Source organism: Haemaphysalis longicornis, unplaced genomic scaffold (assembly GCF_048455015.1).
Source record: "Haemaphysalis longicornis isolate Haplotype H1 unplaced genomic scaffold, Haemaphysalis longicornis Haplotype H1 scaffold_6, whole genome shotgun sequence".
In the NCBI taxonomy this organism is placed as follows: Eukaryota; Metazoa; Arthropoda; class Arachnida; order Ixodida; family Ixodidae; genus Haemaphysalis; species Haemaphysalis longicornis.
Genome location: NW_027526407.1, coordinates 60,537,924 through 60,551,755, shown reverse-complemented (window position 1 = coordinate 60,551,755; position 13,832 = coordinate 60,537,924). Strand labels below are relative to the sequence as shown.

Below are 13,832 nucleotides of genomic sequence, written 5' to 3'. Positions count from 1 at the left end.
TACTCACTGAAACAAAGGTTATTCTTGGTAGAAACTATTCCCGGTGTATTTTATACCTAAATCAACGCTATCTGTGATTGTTTTACTGTTAGACAACAGAAATAAACATAAACAACGCACACACGATTTTTGGGTCTGAATAGTTTGAATTTCGACCGCTGCACGTCGCTTAGCCGTCGTCTGCTTGTAGAAACATAATCAACATAATGGTCGTCATTATATTTGGTCGGGCTCGTCGCAGTGCGACTATTTCTTCACTTTGCGTGTGCTCTAATTGTCAAGAAATGTAGTCGGTAGAATATCTTCCACAGCCATCATCACCGTTAAATCAAGCGTCGTAAACGCGGGGTGGAAGAAAGGGGCGGTTCTTCGCCGCAATGGCTGTATGCAGTGCACGGACTGTGTAAGCCTGCAGGATGAAAAGGAAACCAGAGGCGAAAATTCATCGGTGTTTTTCAGAAATCGGCCGCGATATCAACGGGCCACGTATTGTTCTATGCGACCGTTTCGAAAGTAGTGACGCCCTGCTAACACCTACCGCAGTGACGCACGCAACGGTGGAGGTTGCGATGCGGCATAAGGTGTCCTGCCTTGCAAAATCAGCTGTAGGTGCGAAGAAACAAGCGTTATTTTATTCCGCTTAAACGAGACGACAACACCGTATGGCGCGAGCATAGAACTGCGGGATGTGAAACGTTACAAGTCTAATCATTTCTACTTCACGAGACACGCGAGTGGCAAGACGCTCTTCGTCAGTTCGTTTGATTGGCAGTATACGGTGTCATGCTTTCAATCCAGGCGCCGATTTCTGAGGCGTTTCCCGGCGATGTAATAAAACAGCTGCCGCTGTTTCTTAGTGTCATATCACCGCCCCGCAGTTTACAGTGGAATGATAAGGCAGAGAACCCTGACTGGCGGTGAAAAAGCACTAGCAGCCGCCTCAAAAATTACTGCTGCGAGCTTTTATCGAAAAAATGAATAGTGACCTACAAATGCATCCTTCCGAAGTTCTACTTTCCAAGTTGTGCAACATTAAACTTTTATTGGCTTTGCACTGATATGCAGCAGCCTACCGTAAAGATATTTTAATTGCTGATGAGGCTTTTTAAATAGAATACACAAAGAAACTATTCGGTTCAACTTGTAGTTCCTTCACAGCCATGTCAAGCTTTTGTGGAAGCATTTTCATTTCTGATAACCTTCCCGAAGTCAATTATCTTCCCTTATGTATACCAAACAGTGACGTCGAACACCGACTGCCCCATACGAAACTTGAACGAAAGGTTATACAAGTGCATTAATTTCTTACTGCACCTATTTAGACAACTACAGTCAACAGGCCCAATAAAATGAGCATGAACACGAGATCTAAGTGACTTATTTAAAAATGTGCCGACATCTCCATGCAAGCATTTCCATTTTGTCCACTTCTGCAACCAATCAGAGCACCGAACTGGAACACGGAGAAGAAACATTTAAAGCGCTAACCACATGGAGCGATTTTTCCAGCGACGCGACGAGCGACGCAACTAGGATCCGCAGCCGCTGATCCGAAGTCGCTCGCCGAGGCAACCACATGACAGCGACGGCTCGAGCGACTGAGGACGGCGATTTCAATGTTGCCGCACTGCGCATAGTAACGCGCTTGGTACGCTGGTTGTTTGCAAACATTTTTTAAATGCAGAGCATTTCTTAGCCTTGCCTCTTCCTGCGTCGGACGGCGTCAACAGCTCCGCGTCCACAGCAGGTGCGCTCTCCTCCTTCCCTCCTCTCTCTGAACAGCAGCCGGCGCGCGCATGCGTCGTAGTCAGCCCGTTCGCTCCGTCGCGGTCTCGGCGTAACAGGAAGGAGGAGGAGGAGGAAACAACTTTTATTGTCAGACAGAGCGCGTTAAGCGCCCGATGGGGTGGCTCCCCCTTCACGGGTTCCATATGCTTCCAGGGCCGCCTGGCCCCTGTGGATCAGTCGGAGCTGGTCTTCCAGGGCGGGGCTGGATAGCAAGATCTCCCATCGCTCGTCAACGGTGAGGATAGTAGGCGAATTACTTATGGGTATAGGTGGGGGGCGGTCTTTGGAGAAATTGCACTCTCCTATGACGTGCTGGAGAGTGCCTAGTAGATTGCAGTGAGGGCATCTGTTCTTGTAGATTTCAGGGTACATTTTATTCTGGAGGCAGGGGTGGGGAAAGGAGCCTGCCTGTATCTGCCTGTATATTGCTTGTTCTGCTCTAGTCAAGGAGTGGTGGGGGTGTGGGAATGTCTTCCTACCGTCCCTGTAATATTTGACTATATCTGTGTAGCTGGTGATGGGTTGCCATCCCCTTCCCTCCTCCTCGGTGGCCCGGGAGTTCAGCGCTCGGGCCTGTTGATGAGCATATTCGTTGCCCTCAACAGAGGAGTGGGCCGGGACCCAAACTAATTCGATCTTTTGTTTAGGAGGCCTAGCTTTTTCGAGGAGTTTTAGAGCCGCAAGGGACACCCATCCAGATCTGTAGTTCTTGTACGCAGCTTGTGAGTCCGTAACGATCTTGGTGACGTTAGGTTGCAGGAGTGCGAGGGCTATCGCCACTTCTTCTGCTTCCTCTGAAGATGGAGTGTTGATCGATGCGCAGGTGACCAGCTTGTCCAACCCGGTGACCGCGACCGTTGCCCTTGTGGAGTGTTGGGGCAGGGAGGCGTCTGTGTAGAGGACAGTGTCGTCTTCCTCCAGGGTCCTGGAGAGGGCTCTGGCCCGGGCGTCGCGCCGTCCGGCGTGCCTTGTGGGGTTCATGTTGCGCGGTAATGGTTTGCTTTCCATCTTCTCAGTCCACTCTTCGGGTAATTGGCCGTGACAGGTATAGTGGGATTGCTGCCATCCGATCTTGCGGAGGACGCTTCTGCCCGCCTTGGTATGGCTAAGGCGGACCCTTTGATTGGACAGGTGGGCTTCTATAAGCTCGGCTACTGTGTTGTGGACTGCCATTTGTAGTAATTTTGTTGTGGACGAGTTTGTGGGAATACCCAAGGCCTGCTTTGTGGCTTTCCTGATTATTGTGTCAAGTTGTATTACATCATTTTTCAGGAGTTGCATATACGGCGCTGCGTAGATAATTTTTGAGGTAACAAAGGCCTGAACGAGGCGCAATGTGTCTGATTCTTTCAGACCCCTCCGCCTGTTGGCCACTCGCCTGATCATGCTCAAGATCTGGTCTGACGCGAGCCTGATTTTTCTGATCATAGCCGTTGCCTTGCCGTCTGCCTGGATCAAGAGGCCTAGGATCCTGAGTTGAGGTACCGGAAGGATGCGGATCCCTTCTAGAGTGATTCCAATGGTTTCTGATCGTTTCCCTGATGTACGTGGTCTAACAATGGTCAGCTCCGACTTTTGAGGCGAACAGCAAAGGCCACAGGCCTTCACATAGCTGTTAACCGTCTCAGCTGCTTTTTGGAGCGTGTCTTCGATCCATCCATCCGATCCTGCTCTCGCAGTCCAGAGGGTGATGTCGTCGGCATACAATGCATGTCCCAGGCCATCAATGGACTCGAGAAGCTTGGGCAACGGCAGGAGAGCAATGTTGAACAGGAGTGGGGAGAGAACTGAACCTTGCGGTGTTCCTCTATCCCCCAGTAAGATCGGTTGGGATGTCTTCTCTCCTATTCTGATCATGGCCGTTCGGTTGCTAAGAAAGTCTCGGATATAGTTGTACGCTCTCACTCCGCAACCCGTGTTGCGTAGGTTGCGGAGGACACTACCATGCGTGACGTTGTCAAAGGCACCTTTGAGATCGAGCGCTAGTATCGCTCGGGGCGCCTGTTTCGTTGCCCGCTTGATTACTAGCTCGTTAAGTTGTATGAGAACATCTTGGGTGCCTAGGTGTTGCCTGAAGCCATACATTGTCTCCGGCATCTGGTCGGTGGCATCCATATGTCGCTGCAACCTCTTGAGTACCATACGTTCCATGATCTTCCCCACGCAGGACGTGAGGGATATCGGTCGCATGTTGTCAATGTGAGGTGTCTTCCCAGGCTTGGGTATGAAGCGGACTTCTGCCTCTTTCCATTCCGGTGGGAGTTTGGCAGTCTCCCAGACTTGGTTAGTGTACTGGAGCAGCTCTCTGCGGGCCTTGTCCCCGAGGTTGTTGAGTAACTTGTAGGTAATGGTATCGGGTCCTGGCGCGCTGGCCTTATTGCTCTCGGAGATTGCCGCGACCGATTCGGTGTCGGTGAATGGTTTGTCTATTGCTTCGTTGGTAGGTCCTGCAAGGCCATGTGGAAGTTGGCCGAGCCATTTATCAGCGTAACAGGAATGTGATAGCAGCGCGGTGGGGCGTGGAAGTGCGCGCGCTGCATGCGCATGCACGCTCTCGCCCCCGTACTGCTCTCCCTCTACTGCGCGCGCTGCAAATATAAAGCGGCTAGCGGTCGCTCGTGCTTCCGTCACTGCGTTGCTCCTTCCTTCCTTGGTTGACGCTCGCTCCACCCTAACGCGACTTTACTCTGCTCTCTCTACCCCAAACCAACACCAACGCAACTACGACCCAACTACCCACCCTAACGCGACTTTACGCGGCGTTCACGACCCCTAATGCTCTGCATTTACTCGTGTTCCCCTCGCGGGAAGGCGCGGGAATTTTTTTTGTTCATTTGTCATAAATACCATGACCAAAAAGTATTACGCCCTTCTACCTTGCTTTTTGCACTTCATTGCATCTCTAAAACTGGTTATGGTTAGCGATAGCGCGCACTTTTCCTTCTGCGCCTTGTCTCTCGGCTCCAACATGAACGCCGTGAAGAATTCGCTTTCTTGACGTCGTTTTTGCCACACGGGCCTCACCCAGTGTGTGCGGAAGCCTTCTTGCTTCTGCTTCAACATGTACACAAGCTTTGTCATGCAAAGCTTTCTTTGCCGCTGCATCGCAAACACCGTCTGCGCTAATCTCCCTCGCGTTCTCTTCTAAAACCGGAGGTTGCGTGCTTACGTAGGGGCTCTGCTATTGGCTAGTCGCTGAGGCCACTTCCGGGAGGCGAGCGACTGTTTCTGGCGGGACGCTCTGTCCGGCCAACAACAGATCGAGGTCGTGACGTCACAGTTGAAAGTCACGTGGCAAAGGCGTTTTCGTCACTTCCTGGGCCGTGGGCTTTTTTTTTTACTTTTATCACAAAGGCATGTGCATAGCATCAAGAAGCCATGCACCGTGGTCAGAAGTTTCACCCAAGGCTTCAGCCAAAGCATGTGGAGGCGATTGCCAAAGGCACTGTTATTGCGTCATTTTGCCCCTGGGAATTTGTTCTGTGCCCGAGTTGGTTTCGTTCTTTCCACGTAGATGATAGCCGCGTGATACAATCCTCCCTGTTCTGTGGTGATGCGTTGTCATGGCCGGTTACTTAAGTATCGTCGAAGCGTCCCTCGACATCGCGTTGTCTGTTTTTCTGAGCCAGTTCACGAATGAAGCTGTCACCTTGAGCCCTCGCCGGTGAAACGGCGACAACACGACGACACCGATCTTTTCCCTAACAATCGAGGACGAAGTGTGACACCACTAATTGTGCGCCCCCATATCCTACAAGAAAACAAGTCACGTTGCCGTCAGCAACAACACGCAGCAAAAGAGTTCACCAAACGAGGATATGCCGTGCTGAGATGCAGCGAATTCAGTGATGTGGAAGTGATTGTGTGCATTGGGGTGCCACGCTGGACGTACCACATTCGGCTTGTTATTGCGGTGACAGGTAAATGCACATACGAGACGTGGTCGAGCTCACCGTGTTCCGGTACATCTACGAATTCCACGGTGACAGAGAGAGAGAGAGAGAGAGAGAGAGAGAGAGAGAGAGAGAGAGAGAGAGAGAGAGAGAGAAAACCTTTAATGAAAGCTGAAGAGGTCAGTCCCACTAACGGAGAATTTGTTTAATGGTAAAGGCGAGATTAGCCATTGCACTTAGCTTGCTATCGCCCTTGATGGCTGCGCTCTTGATGGCTGAGTGCGATGCTTGCACGGGCAGAAATTTTTTGCAGGCAGCTGTATGATGCGGGCTTCCAAATACATGTGACTTACATACATGCTATTACATATTGCATGCATACTATTTTACATTGCCTAAATAGTGAAAAGAGCTTAAATCGTAAATCAGCGGGAAGCTGAAGGCATGTAAAGTTTGATAACTGCACGTCCCAGGCCTTATAGCTACAGCAAGTGGTGAGCCTGTCTTATATGCACCTCCTGCAGTTGTAACTGCCCTAATTGCACCCAGTGATGGTACAGGGCGAGAATATTGACAGATAAGCCATTTTCAGTGTTGTGGTATTTTATTGTCCCTCTGTTTTCTTAGAACACACCCAGCTCAGTATTATATCACAAACTTAATCAGAGCAAAGCGAAGTTCATCCAGCTGTGAGTGGTCATAGCGCTGTATTCTTATTTTTATGGCGAGCCTTCCCTGACCAGAACACCTTTTCCCATGGCGTTATACACCCATGACTACTATTTCCGATACCCACTTTGGGTTGCCCATAGAAGCAGCCATTCCACTGAGAGAAGGAAGAGTCACCAATGCAAGCCTTCCCCATCGAGATGTCAATAGTCACCTGTACTCGTGCTATTGTCACTCCAATTGCCTTTGAAACTCTCAGCTGTGCATTATACTGTCAAAACTGCAAATGCTCAATGCAGGAACACACATGTACACTAGCTCAATCAGCGCAGTAAAGCACTGGGACAGGAAGATGCTTTGAGTCTTCCAGCATATTCATGGTCACTATTCAATATTTCTATCCGGTGATTGCAAAGACACAGCCTGAATGCTTCTAACCACTCTGCCGACCACATTTTCCCCTCACCATACCAGACTCGTTGCCAAATTACTGCCTCCAGGTCCTTCTGCTTTCTTAAGACTAAAAAATCTCTGCCGTCAAAGTTGCCTCTGCATCTGCTCCCTGCCTTGTACTGTTTCCGAGAGGAGGAAGTTTCTCTCCAAAGGCTTCTATCTGGAGTGGCCCTCACACTTTTTCAATCTGGACACATGTAATCCTCTGTCCACTGAAATCCATATGCATGAGTCACTAAGTTGTGAATTTTTAATGTCCTTGCACATTGATAGCAGGTATAGGTTCTGAAGAGTTGACTCTGTTGGTATGTTTTGGGGCAACACGTTACGTAAAATGGACTCAGCAAGCCTAAAAAGGCATTTTTAGGGCAACAAAAAGCCAATATAGACACGAATCTAAAAATAGGCCCTTATAGGCACTATCAACAGTTGATTAATTTAATTCCTGTAGGTCGTGCTTATATGTCGAACAAAGTTTACAGGGACTCCAGGAAAAAAAATGGGAATTTTGCCTAAAGTTCCGATCTCTAGTTATACTTTGTACATCAGGGCATGAGCTGCGTTACAAATATTATTATGTGCCGGTGCATAACTGTTTTGTGTGCTGGTGTTCGCACGGTTTCTGTATATACACGATTGTACTTTACCAGTAATACTTTTACTTTTTACCAGAACTACTTTTTACCAGAAATACTTTTACCAGAAACGTCTTTTAGGTTTTTCTTTTTCTTTTTCGTTATTTGGTCGGTGCCCTCTTTCTCTCTGAAATGTACCCTCCCGACCAGACGGTTGTCCGTCAAACCCTTGACTTCAGTAATACTTAGTTGCACTTGTTCCGGTCATCCTTTGTCTCTTGTCAAAATTTTGCCTGTATATATGCGAGTGTATCTTACCAATAAATCCTAGTTGGAAGTAGCACTTGGTCATGTCATCCTTCTTTGTCTCATCCAAATTTTGCACTTTACACGTGTGAAGCCGCCCAAAAGTTCACGTCGGTCAGCTACATGAGAGATCCAGTACATCACCCACTAAAAGTCTGCATGGCTTCACCTAATAATTAGTCCGTAAGCTACAAGTGAGACTAACACTAGCCATCAAGAGTTAACATCTGTGGAGAAAAAGCGAGTAGTATAATGCACAAAAGAAATTGGAAAAGATACGAGGCTGTTTGGGCACAGCTTTTTATTGCAATTGAATTTCCTGGGAAAAAAGTCAGTGTTAGGTGCAACAGGGCCTCAGAACACAAGTTTGCTTCAATGTTTGTTTCAGTGAAGTTTTTTCTGAGCTGACATCACAAGCACAGAGTTAGGTAACGGCACTGTAATCAAAACTATCATGCATGGTGGTGTGGCTCCTATACTCAATAAAGGGCAAAGGCTTTATTAGAAGAGAAAAACCACATGCAGTGCTCTTAGAGAAAGTAAATATCTTCATTCAGTGGCTTCTGCTTCACCTAATGGGAATGCACTGTCCCCTTATAACTGCTGAAGGTGGTGCAAAAACAATTCAGCTATTACCAACACACCCACTGAAAAGAAAGTGCTGGTGATCCCTTTTACATTCCTATGTCTGAGGTGTTTGCAGCACATTGTGGCAAATTTTAATTTTTGTCCCCAGTGCAAATTACAAAAGGCACAAATGGACTATGTATAAGGGGTGGACGATTGATCGATCAACGTTCTGATTAATGCTTTAGTTGTGATTAATTTTTTAGTCGGTCGAAGTCATGTGAGCAAACCGAAAACGGAGTACCGCGTTGAAAGTGTGTACATGCCGAGGCCCATATTTGCGTTCAAATAACCTGCGTGACGTTACGACAGAAAACAATGCAAGTATGCTCAGAGATGATAGCAATTAAAACTGTTGGGACAGAGAAGCATTTTAATATTATCATTGGTGTATGGATTCCATTAAATATTATTTTTGGTCATTTTTCTTTCAAAACCAACACTACCGATTAATTAATTAATTAATTAATTAATTAACAGATTAAAGCTAATCGGATTAAAACGGTCAGAAGGATTAATCGGATTAAAACTTTTAACCGACGCCCAGCCCTACAATGTATGCAACCTACATCTTGGCTTTATTCAAAAGGTCAGACAGTGTACATCATTACTACAATATTGTTCTATGAGGAACAACACTACCACCACACAAGAATTAGAATACCCACGGGTAGATTTCACAAACAGGCAGCCAGAATGCAAAGGAAGCCAAGTAAACCAGGGGAGGCCACCCACTTATTAAACAGCCATCGGTACCGTTCTTGTGCAAGATTGATAAAGCCTGCCACTTGACCTTACTTCAACTGTGGTATCAAAACAGCTTGTCCGGGTTACTGCTGCTGCTTCCTTTTTTTTCTGCCATGCTATAGGTACTCGGTACGAGATGAAATATTTGCTACCACTACAAAATGTCTTAACTAAAAGCCCGCAACCCTCCTAGTTATACAGTGTGTTGCGACGATAACTGGAACACTTTAAAAATGTTTCCTGAGCGATCCGCCGCTCTGTTCACGCTCAAACTTCACACAAAGGTCGCATTTTGTGGTCTATTTTGTTTGACACCGGGAACAACAACGGTAGTTACCTGTTTATTCTGAAAATAAATAAAAACGATTTTCGCCTATGGGAAAATGGCGGTGATTTGGACGTGCGAGCCCGAAAACCGGGTTTTCTGATCGTCTGTTAGCTCATTTCTGGGTGCATTTTCTGATCGTCTGCTGCACCATTTGGCTCCGTACGGGAATCCCAAACATGCGTTTCACTCTGCAGGTGGTTCCGTCGTTCCAACATCAACTTGCGCTGGCTCGCACGTCCAAATCAGCGGCCATTTTCCCATAGGCGAAAATCGTTTTTATTTATTTTCAGAATAAACAGGTAAGTACCGTTGTTGTTCCCGCAAAATAGACCACAAAATGCGACCTTTGTGTGAAGTTTGAGCGCGAACAGAGCGGCGGATCGCTCAGGAAAATTTTTTAAAGTGTTCCAGTTATCGTCGCAACACCCTGTATATCTTATAGGAGCTTCTGTAGAGACCAGGGCTGCGAGGATATGAAATTCTGCTTTTAAAGCTGTTTTATTGAACTAGCTTTTAATAGGAACAAATATTTTCGAATTAAAGTGCTCTCCTAAAGCACCTTTCTCTTCGAAACGTGTTTTGGTTGAGCTGGTCTATGATATTGACAAAATAAAAAATTCCCCCGCATTTCCCCGAGGGGGAGAATGTGAAAGTGCGAATGCACGGTTGTCGGCCCGCTTGCGGCGCTTGCGTTCGGCCCCCGCAGCCCACCGCCTCGCCGCCTTCTCTTCCATCTCTTCCATCGGGTTTGTAGTATCACGTGTACACCACGCAGTTATCAAGCCGCTATAACGCCGCTGAGTCGCCAACGCACGCCGCTGACGACGTAGTTTGAATGCGTTAAAGATATAAGGCGCGTCACTAACACTGATATCACCGTCGCGTCTGTGGCTTGGTCGGTAGCGCGTCGCGCTGCGGCCCGCAAAGTCCTCGGATCGAAACCTGGCGCCGGATGCTGCTTTTTCTTTAAAGAGCACTGCGGACGCCGCCGCCGACGCCGGCGGTGGATGATTTGGGGTCGCTTATAAAGAGCATTCGCTCTTAAAATAAAAAAAATTATGAGCGCTAAATAACAGCGTATGAAAAGAACGGACGACAAATACGACAGCTGCTTGCCTTTCTCGTCCGTTGTTCTTGTAGCGCTCGTATTTTTCAACTCCTTCCGCCTGTCCTTTAGCCGCACGTCACAGGTGCATTGCGGTAAAGCCTGTCGGCGCTAGCGGTGAAAGCGGCGCTAGTTAGCGGTGGCCGATCGGTCATCGAAACTTTTTATGGGCCTCGTACTGGTACTACAGCGGAGTCATGGTGGAGTCAGTGACTGTCGAACAGGCAACATGAACACGCTTAAAGCAGATACGCGGCGCGTTCATCAACCAACAGCTCGACGCTACACTTGACAATCATGTAAGCAACCGTCCACGACGTTGACCCGCGGCTACGTCACAGAACAGGGAGGATTGAAACAAACTCGGGCATCAAACGCCAAGCGAACCTACCGCTGCGGAAGGGCGTATGTACCTGCGCAATAGTGACAAAAAAACACCTTACCGCAGTGCATAGCTTCTTGATGCTATGCGCAGTGCCTTCGCGATAAAAGTAAAAAAAAAAAAAAAAGCCCACGGTTCAGGAAGTGACGAAAATGCCTTTATCACGTGACTTTCGGCTGTGACGTCACGACCTCGATCTGTTGTTGACCGGACAGAGCGTCCCGTTTCTGGCGACCCAGAACCGAGCGATTCGATGAGCGACTTGGTCCGCGGCGAAAAGTAGTTCGTCGCTAGCCGCGTCGCTCCCCAAGTCGCTTGCAAAATAGCTCCATGTGGTTGGGGCTTATGAACTTCTTCGTACTGGACTGAAAGGACGCTCGGGCTTGGGGAGCGTGCTCGTTAATAGGAACCATAACTTGATGTTCATTTGAGAGTCACGGCCAGTGAACTCATCGGATGAGTTCCCCCCCATCACTTTTCCAGCCGGGAAGGGGTCCGCGCTAGGCTCATGTTGCAGCTCCGCTGCTCTAATGGCTATACGCAGTGAACTCCTCATTCTCCCCGCCTCCATCACTCACTTGCAATGTTTTCCCGCCCATTTTTTAGTTTTCGCGAACCAAAACGTGCACACCACGTTCTGAATTTGTAGCGGAACCATACATATATCGTGCGTGTAAAACGGCAATAAAACGAATGTACCGAAAAACCATTGACCAATTTGTTTGCACAAGGAACCGGTCCAGGCTTATCCCCCCCCCCTCCCCCTCCCCCAACTTCAATGAGCGCCTCTAGGATTTGCTACAAGAGACCGACACACTACTAGACGTCGCTCAAGCCGACAGAGCCAGCGAGCCACGTCGACTGTGTAGGAAAGATTAGGCAGCACTCCGGGTTTGAACAAGGTTTATTGATTTCAAGATAGCTAGCGTAGAACGGCATTCTCGACGGCTCGATGACGGCTGACGGCACCATCTTGGTGGTGGACAGGAGGAGGTCTGCAACAAAAGGCAGATCACGTTAGAAATGTTACGTTTTGGGGGGTCATCATTGCTTACCGAATGCGAACAGGGTTTAACGATTTCAAGACAGGCACAGCCACGGACAGCTCGACTCGAACGGCATTCTGGACGGCTCGATGACGGCACCCACCGGTCCTGCTCGGCGGTTGCCGGGACGCATAGACAGGAGGCGATCTGCAACAAAAGGCAAATCACGTTAAAAATGCTACATTTTGGGAGGTCATCATTGCTTACCGAGTGCGGGGTCCAGGATTACGCCTGACAGGAACGGGAAGGGACGCTGAAAGGCAATTGCAACACAGACGAACAACGACAGAACCACTTTTATTACCAGAAAACACCTCTGTACAGAACACGCGTCGTCGAGCTAGATAGGACAGATGTAGACGTGTACCTCCCTAGCCAGAAGAATAGTGAGTGTTTGCGTGAAGGGTACGGTGCAGTGAGACACGACACAAGGGTCGGGGAAAAGGGAGGACGGGGGCGGTGCCGGACTCGAACCTGAAAGGGAACCGAGGACACCAATTCCACCACTCGCCTTTGCCACGACCCCAATTTGGAGCCGCGGACCGCAGAGCCGCGTTCCGTGCTTCAGTGGTGCTCGCTGAAGGTGGCGACTATTCCGAACGCCGCGCGAACCGAGGACGCGTGCCAGCGGAATGCGTTGTCAAATATACCTCGGCTACCGCGGCGTTCGGAAAGGAAGAGCGACTATCACCACAACTTGACGGGCTTCCGAGCTATAGTTTTACAATAGAGGCAGTGACGAAGGGCTTAAACCCCGCCACTGCGCCGCTGTCCCGAAAGCTACCGCCTAAAGCGCACCGCAAAGCTTTGGTGACAGTCGGAGTCCCTGCGTCGCGACGGCCCAAGAAACGTCCGGCTACGAGGCGAATGTGCGCTCGGTTTGACACTTAATTCAAATTCGCGGAATTCCGGCGTCACGAAAAAAACAATTAGACGAAAGCCGGTTTCGCGGGCCCGCCGCACGTCGCCCCGGGCCTTTGGCCACGGAACTCACCACTTGGAAGAGTTGTCGGTGAAGCAGCCTACGCAGGTCCGCGAGGGAAGTTCGCAAGGGGCCCTCGTGGATGCGCTAGTCCGAGCGAGCCCGTTGGGAGCGGTGAATGGCACAGGCACGAAATGAAAACGACTCTAGAAAAAGAGCAAGGCAATCGTTAAAGAGTTAAAACCACTCTTTGCGCGAACCAAACTTCTCCGCTAGACAGTATCGCATCGAAAAAAAGCTCACCTATCCATCCACCCGCAGGCCGCCGAACCGTCTGCGTGCGATACGCAGCAGCCGGGCAAGATGGCGCACCATTTCGTGTAAAACGCGTTTATCAAAGCAACATAGAGCGCTGCTATTGGTCGGCCTTCGTCTACCCTTCCTCTCTTTCAACTCGCTACCGTCTTCCAGAACATTCTGCCAGTTGCAAAACGAAACGATTGAAAAAGACTTCCAAAAAATTCCGCTCGTAGTTATCGCATCAAGTCGCGGCCGTGCACGGTGACCGGAGCGTGACAAGGCATTTTATGCTGCGTCACGGAGCAAGATGACCTTTCTGCTTGGTCTTCTGCCTGCCTATCGCGCTATGCCGTTGCGTGTGTGCTAGTGGAATTTGCCTGGCGCGAATGCACGGTGCTCTCATGCTGCCGCCGCTACCAACCGTCTTGTGCGGCTTTTGAAACCGAAATAAAAACGCCACGTTTCGAGCGGAACACAAATGCTACTGCGTACGAGCCGTGGCTGTAAAGAAGGCCGCAATTTGAAGTGCTTGTTAGAGAGCTGTGGATGAAATTTTTAGAAGTATTTAATATGATTGCCGGTGATTACAGCACCGAAAGGTCGTATGCTTGCCCGTTCTGGTGATGGTTATGCGGGCGGCGGTGGTGGCCTGAAAACATGCGTACGCAGGGAACTGGCAAATAAGTTTGTC

General features: G+C 49.0%; 1 long non-coding RNA gene across 1 annotated transcript; it reads right to left on the bottom strand.

The window, feature by feature from the left end:
* Positions 1-11,734: 11,734 nt before the first annotated feature.
* On the bottom strand, positions 11,735-13,295 carry LOC144141583 (uncharacterized). Its single transcript, XR_013316648.1, has 3 exons — positions 13,145-13,295; positions 11,929-13,047; positions 11,735-11,868 (listed from the first exon to the last, which is right to left on the bottom strand). It is a non-coding gene; the product is annotated as an uncharacterized LOC144141583 (long non-coding RNA).
* Positions 13,296-13,832: the final 537 nt, after the last annotated feature.